Here is a 19953-nt window from a genome sequence, read left to right on the forward strand (position 1 = left end):
TAAGTAGATAAAATGACTCTACCAAGTCCTTTTTTTTTTTTTTTTTTCTAGATAGGGTTTCTTTGTGTAACTTTGGAGCCTATCCTGGCACTCGCTCTGGAGATCAGGCTGGCCTCGAACTCACAGAGATCCTCCTGCTTCTGCCTCCCAAGTGCTGGGATTAAAGGTGTGCACCACCAACGCCAGACCTCTACCAAGTCCTTGAGACAGGTGTTCTCCATCCTGTTGGGAAGAAAGCTGAAGTAGGTGAAGATAGAAAATCTCTAAAACTATATCATGTTAATAACATAAACATGACCAGAGCCTACATTCTCTAAAGCATTGTGTCTGTGTTTTTTCCTACGTTATGTGTGTGGTGCTTATTTCACTGTAGTTTGATTAGTAAGCAGCTGCCAGGCATGTCCTTTCCTTAATCAAACAGTACTCACTGGAATATGGACAAAACCCTCACTGGAAATAATATCACTAGCAATTAGTCCTCAGACTCCACAACTGAGAACTGATTGAATCCATAGAATTCAATATGTGAACTTAACAATCTATTTTCTTAGAATAATAATTTCATAGTTATTATTGATTGGTATTAGTGAAGTTATACCCATCATGCCCAGAAGGACATGATAACAGATATAGTATAGATATAGCTATTTATAAAATCTTCAGCAATCCAAAGGTAAGTATTGCCTCAGGTGCTCACATGCTTTCCTGGGATCCACTTTTATTAGTACTGTAAATGTGTAAAGTGTCATTATATTGTTATTATGAGAACAGATATGAGATATTCTTTCCATGTTCACATACAGTTTCTTCTGCTTATCAACAGAATAACCTTGGAGTAGTTTTATCTCCACATCTGCAGGAGGGACTGTTGGAAGAATTCACTTGGGCTGTCATCAGCAGTGTTTAGAATATTGCCTACATGGAAGCATGTGTGAGAGTCAAAGTTATGTTTTAAGTTTTAATTACTGTGCCTAAGAGATCCATGAAACAATCATGCCTCTAACCTGTAAGCCTTTGCCCAAGGTCAGATATTTCCTGAAATGTTGGAGGCTATTGTTTATGGGAGATAAGAAATCACATGTTTGCACTACCCTAAACACATTTGGTTGACCCATCTATGCCAGATGAGCTTGATCACAAGTGGGCAGGAGCTATGTGGACAGAAAATACATCAGGATGTATGTTTGTCCATGATTGGACCTGATGAGAAGTAAGATGATTTGTGGGTTTTGCCTTTTTAAACCCCTGCAAACCATGACTCAGGACCATTTCCTGGCAGCCTGGGTATGGATCTGGACAGAGTTCATCCACCTGGCCAGTATTTAATTAAAGTTTGCTTCAAATTTGGTTTTAAACTGTGGTAGCAGTCTTATTCTCAACAGGTAGTTTTAACACATTTCTATTACTATTAGTTATCAGTTGGTTTATTATTTCCAAACCTTACTATAATTACAGATTTGTACACAATATGTATCTTGCTACTGCTCAGGAGATTCTCTCTCTCATCTTGTCTCTCTGATGCTTGTAAATACATATGCTTATTTCCTGCTCATTTCTGGAACTTTCAAGTCACTGACTTCTCAGCTTAAGCACCACTTTTGCAATCCATTTATCTCTCACACCCACTTTGTTTTCTCTTGCCCTGCCTGATAATACCTGATTATTGCTGGTAAAAATGATTTTTTTGTTTTGATTATGTGTATGTGTGTGTGTTGGGGGTGAGTGTTTTGCAATTGAGTGCAGGTGACTGTACAGCCCAGAAGAGGGTGTTCACTCCCCTTGATCTAGAGTTACCAGTTATGGGTACTGAGAAATGCAGTACTCACTTTGAACTCTAAACTATCTGTCCAGTCCCAATTCCACATCTTCTGCTTCTCCTAACCCGTAAATGTGGCATGGGCTCTGTTTTATTCAACAATACATTTCCTTCTTTAGTAGAATAGTTGGCCCATGCTGTTGCTCAGTAAATAGAAAATGGATTTCCACCCATTAGATGATTATTTATCTAATAAGTATATGCCTGTCTTTTTAGCTTTGTAATAATGTAGTTTCTCAGCTACTACTAAGTCATTTCCTATGTAATGAGCTTGCAATCTCCTAAGCTGTTTTGCCTTCTTCAAATCCTCTTCTGGGATTGGAGCCCTACTTAGGAACCTATGCGCCCGAATGAACATTGACTCATAGCATAAAGGACTTCACTTCTCCTTGACTGTGAGGGATGGGAAGCTTAGCCTAGTTTTGCTTTTTCCATTTGTATTAAACAACCTCTTTGTAAAATTTAAAAGTGAACATCTTCTCTTAAATTGTATGTACTTCTTCAGGAACACCTAAAAAGCACCTTTCTTGTCTCTTCCCCTCATGACTGACCCATCATAATGAATTTCTGATGGATGCTTGGAATCACTGTCTTGCAAATTTTATAATGAGGACAATGAATGCCCTGGTGAAATTGTTGTGAGAGTTCAGAAAAATATTACTGAAAGGCTTGGCACAGAGTAAACGTCAACAAGCAGCTCTTGGCTGCTTTGTTGTCCAAATGACTAGCATTATCCTTGGATTTACATTGGCCCCACTAACCTGCTCTGGAAATACAGAATTACTCTCTTTAGGAAATATTTTAAAAAGCAAAGCAAATAGAATTGCAACAGAGAGCTTGTCTGTATCTTTTCCAACGTTGCTTGGCCAGATTGCCTTCAGGTAAATGTGCATATTTTCACACCTGCTGTCCCATCTCCCCAACTCTGTAGGCTGCAAAGGAATGAGGCGATCCTCATTTGTTTGATTTCATATTGCACCCATGCCTGCTTTCAATATTGGGACTGTTCATAATTGAATGTTTTGCTACCTGGGCTCTATTTATCAAACAATGAAGAATGCAAAGCCCAGGCAAGATTGCTGGAAATTATAGGAGGCATCTTCTTGGATTGATTGCTTTTATATTTAATTGTGTGTTAATTGTTAGTTCTGCAAGAGAGTTTCCCAAGGAGGTAGAAAGTAACAGAGGGAAAAAGACATCATATAAATATATGTCACTTTCATGGGGCAATTTACTGAATTAATGATATAAAAACTATATTAACATATTTAGGGGACATAGTTGTCCCCATCACTTAGATATACAAGCACATAGTGTACTGTTTCTCCTTGTTTCTGCAGAAATAGACCCAAACTGTGGGTACCCAGCCCGGTTGCAAACAGGTGGAGGCAGAGCTGGTAATTAGCCTTCCTTTTTCTGCTGTCAATCATCTGCCTAAGGTGCCCAGATATGCAAATATTCTTCTTCAAAACCTCTAAAAGGGAAGATTTAAATGTCCTCATAGAAGAGATGACAAGTACTGGAAGTAACAGACATATTAGCTGCTCTGATTTCATTATTACATAATGGACACATGTTGCAGCTGTGCAACACTTACAAATATGCCATTAAGTGAGAAAAAATAAATTAAGCCTTGAGATGTGTGAAAACATGCGTTTACTCACTCTATCATAATAATTAAAATTCAAAGACATTATTGTGGACACATTTCCAATTTCATGTCCCTTGGATCACAATTGGCCTGTACTTTGTGAAACACAGATCTTGCTTACATCTTAAACTGTTGACTAGGTCTGGGTGTCCTTTCATTGGAACTGCTACTCTACATGTAAAATGACCACTAGATATTCAGCAACCTTCCCACTGTTAAGGAAATAGAAATTTCTCAGATCCTTGAGGTATTTAGCCATCATTTCTCTGAAGAACATGGCTGAGGGAGCCTGCTGTTTTTCAAGTGTCTGAGCCTGGGGAATACAAAGGGATCAGAACAAATGGCAAGCACATTAGATTCTCAGCAAGAGGCTTCAGATGGCAGAACCAATCCTGCCACTGTATGGTGGAGCTGGATGCCTGAGAAGATACTCCTCTAATCTTTTCCAATCCTATCCTATATCCCCACTTCCCCCAAAAGACTTCTGGACAATTTACTTCACTGTCATGGCTGCCTTTCTCTTCAGAACAGAATCTCCTTGAGGCTGTTCATTACACCTTCATTTTAACCAGAGGTGTCATTGGCTTCCTCTTGGAGACTTTCTATTTTTTGGTTCCTGGATCCTGCTGATTTCTTTTTTGACACTTTCTCTTGTTGACTTAGTCATTTGCAGTTATTTGCAAAGGCACATAATTTAGTTATTGTCCTTGGAAGTCTATTATGAAGTGAAGATGTATTTGCAAATCTTTTACTGAGGAAGATTTGCTACAAAAAATTGTATTAAGAACAGAAAGATATAAAGTGTTAAAAAAGACTCAGAACTCAAGGAAGATCTCATAGAGGGTTGGCCTCAATCTGCTCTCAGAGGAAAAGCTCATAAGTGTGAAACGGACCTCTGACTTCTCTCTACCAAGGCAAGAGAGTAGATTCTACATATTCTTGTATCTACCTGCCCTTAGTCAAGTGATACCCAGTTCAGTGTGATATCCAATTGAGTGAGTTTGAAGTTTTTTTCCTTGTAACCTATGGTATCAGGGAGCTTGAGGATAGCCTTTCCAAGAAAAGCCTTATGAATCTGTTCTATAAGCCAAGATGACTTGGAGCATGTTGAGAGTTGCTAAGGAAACACACACACATATTAATAAACAAGCAGCAAATAAATATAGAAAGAATATGAGAGGATATGAATGCAGCATCCATACTGCCAGCTACAGCTTCCTGTGTTTCTTCTCTAACATTTGACTGACAGGAGGATATAGTTGCTTGGCAGTCTGTGAGCACCACAGAGCTACATGTAGTACAAGTTGTGAAACTACTTCTGCTTCAATGTCATCTCTTCTGACCCTCTTAAAGACACTATTCTGTCCACTACTGTTTTCTTTAACTCCTCATATCAGTGTAGAAATGTGTTAAAGGTAACTGTCCACAAACCAAAAGCTAAGGATATGAAGGAGGTACAGTGATGTCCCTTGGGTCATCCTTGTTGATTTTGTGCATGGATGAGTCTCCACTTTCTCATATTCTGCTCCATTGTCTTCTTCACACCCCTTCCCACTGTTCCTTTGTCAGCCTCCTGAATTAAAGGTCATTCCAACCTTGAAGACACTGATCCCTCTTTATTTAAGGTCAGTTACCTACCGAAAAATTCTAGGGCAGCTTTTCTATGTTCTGTCACAGATGACAAGTGTTTACTGCCTCCATTCCATTCTTAGAGCTGTTTGGGGACGTATTTGCTTAGGACCTCATTTCCTTGTTTGTTCTTCCACTCTCTCCATCATTCTTCACTATGTCAGGGTTGAATTTCAGGATGAGCAAAATTTCAGGAGCGCCAGAAGAAATGATCTGATACAAACTCTCACATGGCCCCAGGGAATAGAAGCCCACATGGGGCAGAGTTACAGGCTTGGACCTGAGCTTCTAAACATCTTTGAGGAAGAGCGAAGACTCCTTCTTTTAACAGCACCAACCCTCAAGATGTTACAAAATTCTGGCATCACCTCTGAATCAAACTTCTTTACCCCACAATCACCTTCATTTTCTTATCGTTTTCTGCAATGCATCAGAAGGTAAGGGAGCCACTTAACGAGTATCCAGACTTTGGAGCTGTGCTTGAGACAGAGAACAATTGTGGTGATTGTTCTTTTGAGAGAGAGCCATGATGGCATGGATATATGGATTCACCAGACCAGTATAATTGAAGTGGAGGGTATTAGTAAATAACTTACACGGAAAACAGAAAACAAGTGCCTCGGAGTTCCTGCTCCAAGGAGACAGACCTTGCTCCCATGCTCTCTGTGACCCGCAGGGATTTCCCACCCCTCTCCACTTTCCTTTAACTGGTCACATACTCATCTGTGACCATGCTCAAAAGGTGTAGTCAGTGCTCTAGGTGCAGACATATATATCACTACAATGCCACATGTTCCAAATGTCATGTCTCTGCCCATGTTGTTTTCTGTAGGAAAATGCTATGTAGTTCTGAGTTATATTGATTGACAAAGAGAGGAGAAGGGAATGGAAGTTAAATAGCAGTAACTTGATATGGTAGTTTGAATATATTTGGTCCCATAAACTCATAAGGAGCGGCACTATTAGGTGTGGCCTTGTTTGAGGAAGTGTAGTCTTGGAAGAGGCTGGATGACACACACCGTTAATCCAGACCTTGAGGCTGGAGGGCATACCTTTCATCTGGGCCACCTCTTCGGTTGGAAGTGTGTCACTGTGGGGGTAGGTTTTGAGGTCTTTTTCTCAAGCATCTCTCAGTTCGACAGTCAGTCACTTCCCGTTGCCTGCAAGATGTAGGACACTCGGCTATTTCTACAACAACATGCTTTCCTGCATGCTGCTATACTCCCTGACATAATGGACTGAACCTCTGAAATGTGAGCCAGCCACCACAAGTAAATATTTTGTTTGTAAGAGTTGCCATGTTCTTGGTGTCTATTCACAGCAATAGTAAATCCTAACTAAGACACATGATTATGGGGTACTTGGTAAGTTTAAGGTTGGTAAGGCAAACTAGCAGGTTGCAATCACAGAAAGATATTACTTAAGGCCCAAGGTATTATGTGAATAGAAGGATAAAATTAGAGCTGTTTTTCACTTGGTTTTGTTTAATTGAGATGGGATCCTGTGTGACCCAAGGTGGATTCCAAGTCTCTTATCAGTCCAAGGGTGACCTTGAACTTTTGTCCTCCTGCCTTCACCTTGTAAAGGCTTAATTTTCAGAGCACCAAAACCACGCTTGGTTAAGAATTAGTTCTAGTTCAGTCTTTATTCTGAGCCAGTAGTTTGTTCTAGTTAGACCTCAACTGATTAGACAAGACCCACCATTCTGCAGGACAACCTTCATACAATATACAGTGGTTTTAATGTAAGTTTCATTCAAAAATACCCTCACATAAAGGTAAGAAGTAATGTTTGACCAAATGTAGGTAAACAATGACCCACTGAAGCTGATTTATAAAATTAACTCTCACACATCTAGGATGTATTTACTTGGCTCCTGGAGTCATGGATTGCTTTCCACAGTAACATTCTGGATTTAGATATGTGTTGCACCACTTTGAGATTTATCACCAGTAATTCCTAGGAACATGGTTGGGCAAATTAACAAAACACATCCAGAAGTAACAAGAGTCAGAGAAAAGAGACTGGCTACTTGAACCATGACTGGAAAAGCAGCACAACTCAACTGTATAATAGAGAATCCTAACAACATGGGCCAAATATAATGCTTGCTCCTCCACTGGAAAGATACAGCCACCTCCTTGGACAAGTCATTTAACTCTTCGTGGCTCAATTCCCTGTTTAATAAAATGAGAATAATAGAGTACACATTATATAGAGTTAGCCTTGGAATTGGATGCATTGGAAATGGAAGATTTTAAAATATATTTTTGTCAACAGTTGGTATAGTTTTCTTACTAGTGATCTGATATTATGAGCAAAGGTGATGGGGAATGCACTTCTGTGTATGTTCATCTTATTGATTATTGAATAAAACACTGTTTGGCCAATGAGGCAGCAAGTTAGACGGGACTAGGAATTAAGGAGGATTCTGGAAAATGTAGTAAAGAAGTGGTGATCCAGGCAGGAAGTGATGTAGCAGGGAGACTCATATTTAAGCAAGGACAAGCAGGAAGCGGTCCCTTTTCCCCTTCTCTCTTCTTCCTGCTCTCTGCTCAAAGCCACCATATGATCCCGGGGATGAGGACGTCAACAGAAGGACTCCAATAAGGCCTTTATACGTCTTATAAAATATACAGATTTATGATAATTAAGACTGAGCTAGCAGATGAGAAATACTAGTCATTGGCCAAGAAGCATTTGTACCCAATATAAGTCTCTGTATTATTTTGTCCATCCACGTGGTGGGCAGAACTCAAGCAGGTGGCAGAAAGATTTATTGTAACACAAAGGAACTCAGAGAAGAAAGGTTCCATTTCCTCTTATAGTTTCTAGTCTATCACCAAGGGAACTTGTAGGCATGAACTAAAGTAGAGACTACTAAAGTAGAGACCATGGAGGATTGCTTCTTGCTGACTTTTTCCCAAAGAATGTCTCAACCTCCTTTTTTTATATGACCCAGGACCATCTGCCCAGGAATGTCACCAGCTTCAGTGGTCCAAACCCTTCCACATCAATAATTAATCAAGAAAATGCACTATAGACTTCCTATAGGCCAATTTGATGTAGTCATTTTCTCAATTTAGGTTCCCTCTTTCCAGATGACACTTATCATTTGGCAATAAACTACCCTTCATGGTATTAATATTCCTATTTTTTAAAATTTATCCTGAAAAAAATAAAATTTATCCTGACAGAGCTAAGTTATTGTCATCAACATCACTTACACAGTCATTCCTTATCTCTCTTAGCCATGAATGAATTAGGTAAAGGTTTTTCTGCCATATTTATTTAGTTCTGACAAAGACTTTGCAATCTAAGTATTCATCTTCACAACTTGGGTAGCTAAAATACCAGGATTTGACTCATGGCATATCTCTAGATCTGAATATGTGGTTGTTCAGTGGCTGTACTATGCCAGAATCTTATCACTATAACATATTTAAATGTGCAGATTATGGAATTATGTCAGTAGTTTGGACATATTAGCCTATCCCATGTTGGCAGCTTGAATGCTAATCAGAGTCAAATCATTCTGGCCAATCATTCAGTAAGCTTGGGTTTCACTTGGGCCTTCCCACCTTCCTCTCCCTTTAGGAGCTCACCTTTTCTCTAACAGGTAGCAGACCCATGTGTTCACATTTGAGAGAGCCATGTTCAACCTGAAGAGATTTTGCTTTTATGCAGGCATCCCATCAAGCTTGAAGAGTTACTTCATCCTAATCCTCTTCATACTGGAGTGACTATTACATATTAATTGCAAATTGTGGCAAACAGGTAAGGACACATAGCCAAGAGTGAGCTATGAAATGGGCCTGATTTTGGGTCATCTCCCCACAGCTGCTCAAATGCCCAGAATAGACCACGGTACAGCAGTGTTACATTCATCTGTTGAAACACAACCATTCCCTTTCCTTCCATGTCCCTTTTTGTTACACACTTGTCTGACCCAACACCAATCATATCTTATTTAACAAGCACAGTCTCAAATAATATCATATTCTTTTATTTTACATTAAATTATGCTACCACTGAAACTTAATTCCCTACTCACAGGCTTGTGGAATGTTGGGAGCTGCAAAGTACCGCACCCAAAAGATGGTGCCGGTTTCCGCCTTTTGACAGCGAGTGCTCTCTGTGGTAAACAACTCCTAATTTGGTAAAGGCCATGTATCCTCTTAATTCTGCTGCAAAGTACCACGCCCAAAAGTGGAAGAATTTAGCCTTTTGGTAGTAGGGCTCCTCTGAAGTCCTCAAAGTCACCTGGAAAACAAAGTTTTGCTTATAAAATAAGATTAGCGATTTAAGTATGGATGTTGCTAAAGCTTTCTGTCTCATCTTATGGTATGATTAAATTAAAGAGGAAGATTTAATCATTCTGCATCTGGCCCAGTGGAGCAAAAGGGTTCTTACTGGGTCTCAGGTGTGAATCTCAGTGACCTTTGTGCTCACATCTGTGTTAAGAACCTACCAAGTCCTGGGATCTACTCAAGAGTTGCTTGCTCTACTATCTTCTCAGTCTCAGAGAAAATCCAATTAGCAGTTTTCCCTGCTCTCTCTTTCCCCTGAAGAATCTATGAAGCTCTTAGGGAAAACAAATGTAAAAGTGTGGCTGTTTATGATAACATCTGCCCATGTGTCACCACACATCTTCTATGATTCTGCTCAAATGTCATAACAAATACCACAGACTGTGGGGCTTAAACAGTAGAAATTCATTTTCTCACAGTTGTGGATGGTGGGTGTTCAGGATCAAGGCTCTGGCCAATTTTTTTTCCAGTGAGGGTTCCATTTGTGAATGGCAGATGACTATCTCCTCTCTGTGTCCTCATGTGGTCTTTCTTTAGAGTCTATGCTGAGAGGGATCCAGTTTGTGGTGTCTCTTCCTATAAGGACTCTAATTCTACAATCCACTTCTTATTCTTGCTGACCTGTCCTACTTTCTTGTTTTCTTATAGAGGCCTACTTCCAAATACAGTCACTGGGGGTTAGGCGTTAAGATGAATAGAGAGGTAACCCAGACACTCAATCCACAACCCATTGTTTTCTGTTGTATTTGCATCTGACTGTTTACTCTCCAAATTCATATATTTAAATCCTAGTCAGCAATGCAGTGACATTTGGAGGTGAGGCATTTGGGTATGGTTAGATTTCTGAACAAAGTCCTTATGATGGCATTAGTCAACTTAAATAAAAAATGTCTTAGGACTGTGAGGATGGATCAGTAAGGACAGCACTTGCCTTGCAAGGATGAAAATCTGCTTGTATAGAAACAGTATAAAAAGGTATGTGGTGTATATAGTTCTAGTGATGATAAGATGGACAGCTGAGAGAAGAAGGGCCTTAGGGATGCTGGCCAACTTTCTAGAAAATTGGGAGATGTTTCAGTTCAATGGAAGACACTATCTCAAACAACAGGTTGAAAGTGCCTGAGAAAAGACACTTGACATTGTCCTCTGAACTTCTCCTGTATTCACACCCCAAACACTTGTATGCTATGCATCTGCATCCTTCCACTCAAAAGCATGCATATGTGCATCCTCCAACACCCACAAGAGAGATCCTAGAGAGTTTTCTCATTTCTTTCCCCAAGGTGAGGACATAGCATTTGCAGGGGCCTCTGAGCAGGCAGAAAGTCTTCACCAGACATCATCTCTGCTACTGGCATTGATTTGGGGCTTGCTGCTTCCAGAATTGCAAGAAATAATTTGATGTTATTGATAAGCCTATAGCTTATGGGATTATAAAATAGCAGCTGAAACAAACTAAGGTACTAGCCCTTTATTCAGCATGCCCAAGCAGACTAAAATGGAATAAGGAACACACTGATTAATAGCTTACAAATACCTTATCCTATAAATTCACTTTTTGTACTTCTGCATCTCAAGTGTTCTCTTAATCCAACAACAATGTATTTTGTATTTTTAAAATCTTACCATGAATGACTTTTCATATTTGTGGTATTTTATCTTATAAGTATAACCTGAGACATTTGAGTTCAACTAGAAGAAGTGGGAGATGAACAGGGAGCACAGAGGAATGTGACATGATGACAGGAAGGAAGGTCATCTGAGCTAGATTCTATAAAGAATCTTCTAGAAGCAGTAAGAGAACATTCCTCAAGGCTGCCTGTTTGAAGGGAAAGGCACCTAGACTTCTTGTTCAGAATCTCCCTTTAGTCATTGTCAGGCCACTCCTTCCAGAAAATGGACTCCCTGACATCTCCAGCTCTCTGTGTGTAGAGTGAGCACTATTTCAGGTATTATACAAAAGCACAGAAAGGAAGCCCCAGGTATTTACAACAGGAAGCAAATGGGTAGGCAAATTGAGTGCCATGAGAACTTCGTGGAGTCCCAACAGCTTGGCCTACATGGCCTGTAATCAGTCCTGTCAGTGGTTTACTCTGATTCCCATCTCTGATGATAATTGGGATTTACTGAGTTCTCAGCCCAGACCAAAGAAGTGTACCCAACATTTACATCTGGAACTTCATTTAATTCTTACAACAATTCTACTACTGTTCTTTATGTGCATTTTAGGCACAAAAGACCAAAGTTTGTAGAGTTTAAAACTCTTGTACTTGCTCATGGTTTCTAACTCCCTTCCATTGAACCTGAGCCAGGACTGTATGACCCTGAGCAGGCATAGAGCCCATTCTTTTTTTCCTATAATAATAACTGTGACCTCTTACTGGAGGCTCATTGTCTGTGTGGACCAGGCACCTTCTTAGAGGCTTTTGACTCAAAATCATTGGAGGGAGGGATGCAGTAGACCCTTTGCTGTAACCTGTGACTGTGCTAGTCTCAGGCCATGTTCCTGCTTTGCATTTAAAGATTTTTTTCTCATTTCTCTTTCTGTGAATGACAGGTTCATCCCCTCTATTTTTCATCATATTTTAGATGGCTTGATTGTCTTAAATAATCACTGTTGTATCTATAATACCTGAGATAGTTCTGAGATAGGGGAAGCAACCAGGAATGAGCACTAATATCGGGTGATGTGAAGACCCATTGGAGACATTTAAACCCATTGTAATAGTGGGGACCTTCTCCGTGTGCTACTGAGTCAGAGTTCTCTGGATCAAATAGCACTTGGTAACAGTTGAACCAAGATTTGCATAAAGATGTTCTGATCATGGATCACATGTGTTCCTCCTCTGAGGAAACTGTGCCCATGAGTCTTTACCAGACAAAAAGAGAACTACAAACAATGCTGAGCTCCACTGGTTAAGTAAACACCTATGGAGAAATGGTATAGAACAGACTGGAGCCACAGAGGACAAGGAATAACTATTAGGATAGTTCATTAGTCTGGGTGAAAGATGAGAACATGAATTAACATTAAGGCAGTGGGGATGAAAAGATGTGGTTGCTAAATTTAGAACATATTAGTTGTCAACTTGATAAAGCCTATAATCACCTTGAAAAAATTAGTAATTGTGTTTAACAGATTGGTTTGTGGGCATTTCTTTGAAAAATTATTTTGACTGTCAGTTTGTGTAGAAGAGCTCTGTCCACTGTCCACAGGTTCAGATCATGAACCTGTGAGTGATTCAGCAAGCAGCTTTCCTTTACATTTTCTGCTTTGAACTCCTGCTTGAGTTTCTGCCCTAGCTTCTCTCAATGATGGACCATATCCAGGAAGAGGAAACAAGCCCTTTCCTCTCATAAGCTGTTTTTGGTTGGACTGTTTTATCACGTCCTCATCTCCTCCCAGTACCTCCCCACTTCCATCCACTCCTCTTCTGTTTCTATTAAAAAAGGGCAGGCTGCCGATGGATATGAACAAAACATAGCATATCAAGTTGCAGTAAGATGAAGCACCTACTCTCCTATTCTGGCTAGACAAGGCAACCTAGTGTGAGGAATATGGTCCCAAAAGCCACCAAAAGAGTCAGATAGCCACTACTCCCACTGTTGGAAGTCCTACAAAAAGACAAAGCTACACAACTATAACTTATATGCAGAGGACCTCGGTCAGTCCCATGAAGGCTCTCTGGTTATTGGTTCATTATCTGTGAGCCCTTATGAGCCCAGCATAGTTGATTTTGTGGGTCTTCTGGTGTCCTTGACCCTCTGGCTCTTACAATCCTTTCTACCCTTCTTCTGCAGGATTCTCTGAGCTAGGACTAATGTTTAGATGTGGGTCTCTGTGTCTGTTTTCATCAGGTTCTCGATGAAGTCTCTTTGATAAGAATTGGGCTAGGCACCAATCTGTGAGTATAGAATGATATAGCTAGGTATCATTACATTGGTAATTTTTTCTCCAGTTGTGTTTGTTCCTATTCTAGGTCTCTGGGCCATCCAGTCTCTGGGTCCTGGCGCTCCAGGCAGTGTCAGGGGAAGGCTCCCTCTCATGGCAACCAACCAATGACTGGGATAGTCTGAGACCCTTGCCACATGAGTTGTTATTTTAATTGTTCAGCTTTCCTGGGAGAAGTGGTATCAACCAAGAGTCATATGTTTCATGTCAGAAACCAGAACTCTTTATGTTTTTAAACTGGAATGGGCACACCAATAAAAGTAGGGTTTGGTTGAGTATATGATACATTCCCAGGGGTTGTGGTATAATCAGCACCATATTGTCAGATTCCGTGCTCTTACATTCTCACATTCAGTAGACTACAGTCTGCGTGTGTGAGTCTATGCTTGTGAAGAGCAATGACCCAATGCACTTCAAAGTCAAGAAAAACTCATTCTGGCTCCATGCATAGGCATTTTGCATTTGTAGCCTAACTTTCCAACCTTCCCTTCCCTCATCAATATAATCCACCCCAACCTTTTGCCTCCAGAAGTAGCTATCCTTCAGAAAGATAACCAATATTGATTTTTGTTTTGCTACTGAATAACAAATAGTTCTTATACATTCTGGAGATTAACCTTGCCATATATATTATTTACAGGTGTTTCCTCCATTCTATGGTTTGTCTTTTTACTCTGATATTTTCTTTTGAAATGCATAACATTTTAAAAAATTTGTCTTTGTTCCTGAAAATTTCATTTCAGTATACAATGAAGTACGATCATACCAACTCCTCTGATGTGGGATGTCCTTGTGTATACTGTGAATGTGTTGTTTTTACTGATAGATGGATAAAGCTGTTCTGGCCTATGACAGGGCAGAATATAGCTAGGCATGATATCCAAGCAGAGAAATAGGGAGAAAGAAAGCAGAGTCAAAAGAAGACTCCAGGTGTCACCCAAGGAGCAACATGCCAAAGCACCACTGGCTAGCTACACGACATATGGTGATGTAAAGACTAATAGATATGGGTTAGTTTAAATATAAGAGATAACTAGTAATAATCCTGAGTCATCAGCCAAACATTTATAGTTAATATTAAATCTCTGAGTGATTATTTAGAAAAGGCTGCAGGGCCAGACAGAAAACCCTCTAGTTAACTCCCCACTTTCCCCCTTAAGCTCTCTCATGACTCTTCCAACACATAATCCTCCAAATTCATTTTTTTTTTGTTGAGACTCACCCAAGTTCAGTCAGTGCTGCCCATATGTACATGGATTGGTATATGTTGTGGCATTTAAATCTGTTTAACTAATGAGTTCTGGGGCAGCAAGCCCTAGAGTGTGGTCTTGTCTGCACACATTACCACTTAAGAGCTGAATGAGAGGGGTAGCATGCTCTTTCACTCTAGCTCTCACTCTCATAGTTGTAAACAGAGCAAGGGTCACCATCTCCCTGGGGCAGAATGACAGGACATAGCAGCTGAATCATGGTGTCATCTAACCTGTTCTGTATCAGTGAGCGTTCATCTCTATCTTATACCTAAATAAATAATTGAGACCCTTTAACAGACTCTTGGGGGCTCATATAACAGGTATAAGCCCTTCCTCTGAAATATAGAAATCCTATCAGTGGCCACATCCTCAACAAAGAATGGCTCTCCCTCTTCCAGCAACCATCAGCTACAAAGAGAGCCACATAAATGGGTGGAGCCTGGAGACCATCTACCCCATTTATGCTGAAGTATGATCTGGACTGAGTGTAACCAGGTAACCCCAGCTGCTGTTATTTCATGGGTATGATTAGTTTAATTCTATCTTTCTCATTTTGCTTTAGTTAATTGTGATTTTGGTGGTATAATCAAGAAACCATTGCATGAACTAAGGCATGGCATTTCCCTTTTGTTTACTTGTAGTTTTAGAGTTTCAAGGGATTTAACTCTATAATTCTCTATGCACTATCAGGTAAGAGCCTTTGCAATGTAGAGTCTACACTATTAATCAGCAGGAAATGCAGATATGGAAAATAGTATGGAGAGTCTTCAAAACTTGAAAAAATAGAGGTATTTTATGATCCAGTAATATCACTTCTGTATATTTTTTTAAAGAAATGAAAATGAGATAGCAACTGTGTACTATAATTACATCTTCCTTGTAGCCATAACAACAAACAATATATGGAAACATTGTGAGGTGAATGCCCATCAAGAGATGAATGGATAAAGAAAATGTGGTGATACATGTCTAAAAAAATGCAATTTCTCCTTTAAAATGGGAAAACATTGCTATCTACAATAAGAAAGATAAGCCTTGAAGACACTCAGAGCGAAGCTAATTGAGAAAAATGCTGAATGATTCCGCTTGTATGTATAATAAAGAAAGATTCACACTCAGGAATATGGCAGTTACCAGGACCAGGGGGCAGGACCAAGGAGTTGAGTTGTTGTTTGATGTGTTTCAGTTATAAAAGTTGAATGTGTTATTGAAATTTTCCACACAACAGCATGCCTATATATAAAAACTGATATTGTGCATTTATAAGGAGTAAGCAAGGGAAGGAGGTGAGCCAGGCCATGGTGGTCTGGAGAATCTTGCAGCCTGACTAAATAGCATCCAGAGCACTTCTTTATTTATACAGAATTTAGAGAAAGGGATACATTCATGGTGCTCCAATACATGGATTATATCATTTTTGTTTTTGGATATTTGTTTTACTTCCTTTTGCTCATCTATTAGTCATCATTAGTAAACTGTGACAGAACAGAGTTATCATTTCTAATCATTTTCCCTCAAGTTTGACATCATTTGTAAACAGAGTTCTCTTTTATAATCATTCTCATTAACCCCATAACTCAATTTTTAAGAATCTAGAGGCATATGACAGCCTGTTTTCAGGCTGGTAGCTCTGGCTGCTTCAAGGATGCTAAACCAAAACAAAATTTCCAAGCCAGTCGAGGGATATTGCCATGTCCCCAGCAGTGTATTATTAACTCTTAATGGTCAGTGTGCTCAAGAAATATCCTCAGGCCAAAGCTGCTGCAGTTGTTATTCAAATTTTGGCATAATGCAATGTTTACATTTTATATCCTTCTAAAATTTGTTTATATGTCTAATCCTGGCATGTGCTAACTTTTCTAAGAAAGGGAGATTCTGACATCTTATTCTTTCATTGCCTTTCCACTCCATACTTTTCTCATCAAAATAAGTCTCTGTGCAGGGCTGAGGTAACTTCAGCTAATATAATTTTGTTGCTGTATGTGCCACATAATTTCCTGAATATATAGTGCGAAAAGATTTGTGATCTGAATTGTGGCCAACTCCTCTAGCCCACTGAATCTTGTTGACCTTTTTGAGTTTGCCTTTTTTTGAATATCTTTTTCCTGTGTGAGTACAGGGATATGTTTCAATAACGCCTCATAGCCCCATAAAACGACCTCTGGCTTCTTTACCTGTGTCCAAGACATAAGGAAGACCTTCAAGTAGATAAGGATAACTCCCTAAAGCAGAGTGAATAGTATGTTCAAGACTGTCCTGGGGAAGCTTAAAAGCAATACTCCCGGAGAAGTCATAAATGATCCATAATAATTTCTATCAATCCAATATCCCTAAATTGTACAAGTATTGCTCCAAGTATGCAACAGGTGGAGATGAAAACTAATGGTGGCATGGCAGCCATCATGTGGCTCAGCTTTGCTGGCCTTATGACTTTTGCTAGTCCCATCATATATAGTTGTGCCACACACCATTTCCTCCCTGAAAATGAGTGAATAAATAGACAAGTATAAAAACATTTTTAAAGCAATACATTAAATGCTGAACAGAAGTGGGTAAATTGGATCCACTGCCTGATTGTGAACAATTTTTCATAAACACACACACACACACACACACACACACACACACACGATAACCAGAAGAATCCATATTATAAAAATTACTGATACCTAGAAGATTTCTAATACATGCCAGTCCCCTTGTCTTGATTCTTCTACACTTAATTCTAACCTCTGGCAAATTGGCTTTAGACTGAAATTTACACTAGAATTACAAGTGACTTTGTTACTTCATAACATGTTTTCCCAGTTTGGAAAATAAAAGGCAAGAACTGAGTTTATAATGATTTCCAAGGTCATACAGAGGTTTGCAATTATCTCCTGTTTCTTTTTTCAATAAGGCCAATTGACTCAAATCCAGAAAGGCAGATCTGTGCTGGTAACTAGCCTGGCATTGATGGTCTATCAAGTTTTAATTTGAGTTGCATATAATGAAGCTTTATATCAGGTTTTTGTCAACTGTTAGATTATTTTCCCTCTGTATTACTTGGGACATAGTGGATAGCTGAGGAACAGTGTCAACATTCTTTGATTTAGCTTTCATTCACAACATGTATCGGGTGAGGAAGGAGTTGCCCACTGATATGGACAGAAGGTGAATGATGTCCAAACAATCAGAATGATGCTCACATATCTCCTGAGAGTCTAAGAGAGCTTGTAAAACCACCTCTCTGGCCCAAAAAGAAGACTGGCATCAACAAGAATCAAACGGCACTGATAAAGGAGCCAACTCAGAAAACTGGCAGGTAATGAGACACTCACATCTGCCAAGGTGAACAGATGGCCATCTTCAGAGGACACAGCACAATTGTCACTAAAAACAGAGCCTGGGACTTTGTGAAAAGAAGGCAGATTTCCAACCTCAGACCTTGGAAAAACAGGATGGGCTACATGCGAGATGAGAGGAAAGGAGGGGAAATTTAAGAAGGAGCTGTTGTTTGCAGAATGGATAGCAGGAGAGAAGGCTTTCTCTTTGGTCTAAGATTTCTAAGAAGTGGTATCATTGTGTATTCATTGCTAAAATAAAAGGCACTGTCACACCTGGCAGAAATACAGGATTTAGAGATTTAAAACAAGAACATCAGAATAACCTGTGTTTGTTTTGTTCCTAATGTGAGGTGTCTCAATTCTTTCTGGGAATTGACAGGCACATTGATACATATATTCTTCAATCAAATAAGTAAAATTGTAATTCAATTTACGTTGTACCCAAATCTTTCCCCCTTGAATTGGGTTTTATACTGTCAGGCTGTTATGTCTAATAGGTGAAGTTTTGAGGAAACCAGCGTTGAACAGACAACACACCTGACCTCAAGTAAAGTTGTGCTGGAGGGATGAAAATTCCCACTTAAGATTCTAGACTCTAGAGCACATAAGATGCTATGTCTTCATCTTTTTGACAGCTTTACATGTTACTTCCAGCAGGAGGCAAACAGATTATGACTTAGGGAAAAGTCATAAGTATTGATTCACTCCTAAAACCCTCAGAGGAGTGATGAGATATGGCCCATTCTGATATAAAGTTTGTCCATGTGTGTATATGTACAAGTAAGCATGTGTGTATGGCTATGTGTATACTACACATAGAAGCTAAGGAAGTTGCTGGATGCCTGGCTCTGTCACATTCTATCCTATTTTCAGGAGATACTTTCTACCACTGAAGATGGGGTTGTCCCTACACCTCTTCATTTTCTGACTCTCAATACTGAGATTACAGTCATATGTAATGTGTCCAGCTTTCATATTTAGAGAGAAGAATTGAATTCTTGTCCTCATGCTTGCAAAGCAAGTGCTACTAAACACTGTATTCTTTCCCCAGTCCAATTATTATGATTTTGGATCTTTGCTAATATTATCTTGGTTAATCAATATAACTGTTTGCATATGGCTTGTTCCTTCTGGTTTGCTCAGCTTGCTTCCTTATACATTCCAGGCCCATCTGTCAAAGGGTGGCACTGCTCACAGTAGGTGGTGTCCTTCCTCATCAATCATTACAGGCCAATCTGATAGAGGGATTTTGATAATTAAGATTCCCTTTTCTTACATATATGCATGTTTTTGTCAAGTTGACAAAAACTATATGCATGTTCAAAGCCAGTGAGTAGCACTCTTACATGGCTGCTCTTTAATATCCTGTCCCCAGGTTTCTGTTCTGACTTCCTTAGATGATGGATTGTGATGTCCAAGTGCAAGCCAAATAATCCTTTTCCTTACTAGGTTGTTTTTGGTGATGGTGTTTTTATTACAGGAATAGAAACCTTAACTCATACAAACATATATATGACATAATACCTCAGGAGGGGTATTTCCTTCTACATAGGACCTGAGCTAAGGCAAAAGTTTAGCAAAGCTTTTACCTGTCTTTATGAATAGTAATCTATCCCATGATCTCTAATTGCTGAGATCCCAAAATCAACTCTACCCTAGACAGAAAACTCATAAATGCCATAATAGGATTTTAATTTCCTCTTTGTGCTACAGCCTTGATTTACTTAAGAGCTAAATTATATATTTGAATGCTGCTTGTTGTGATGTGTGCATATTTCTGACTGATATGAGGTAGCAAACCCTGCTTATCTGTGTTGTATTTCTAGGATTATGAAGTCCATCAAGTATCTTTTCATTGAACATTTTAATGATTCTGTAGCTTTTTTTTCAATGATTTTGTATATTTTATCTGACTATTCTGGCATTTCTCTGTATATTCCCAGGGAGGGGTATTTCTGCTTTACTGTCAAATGTATTACCAAAAAAAAAAAAAGAAGAAGAAAAAGAAAAATAAAA

Source organism: Cricetulus griseus, assembly GCF_003668045.3.
Source record: "Cricetulus griseus strain 17A/GY chromosome 1 unlocalized genomic scaffold, alternate assembly CriGri-PICRH-1.0 chr1_1, whole genome shotgun sequence".
Taxonomy (NCBI): domain Eukaryota; kingdom Metazoa; phylum Chordata; class Mammalia; order Rodentia; family Cricetidae; genus Cricetulus; species Cricetulus griseus.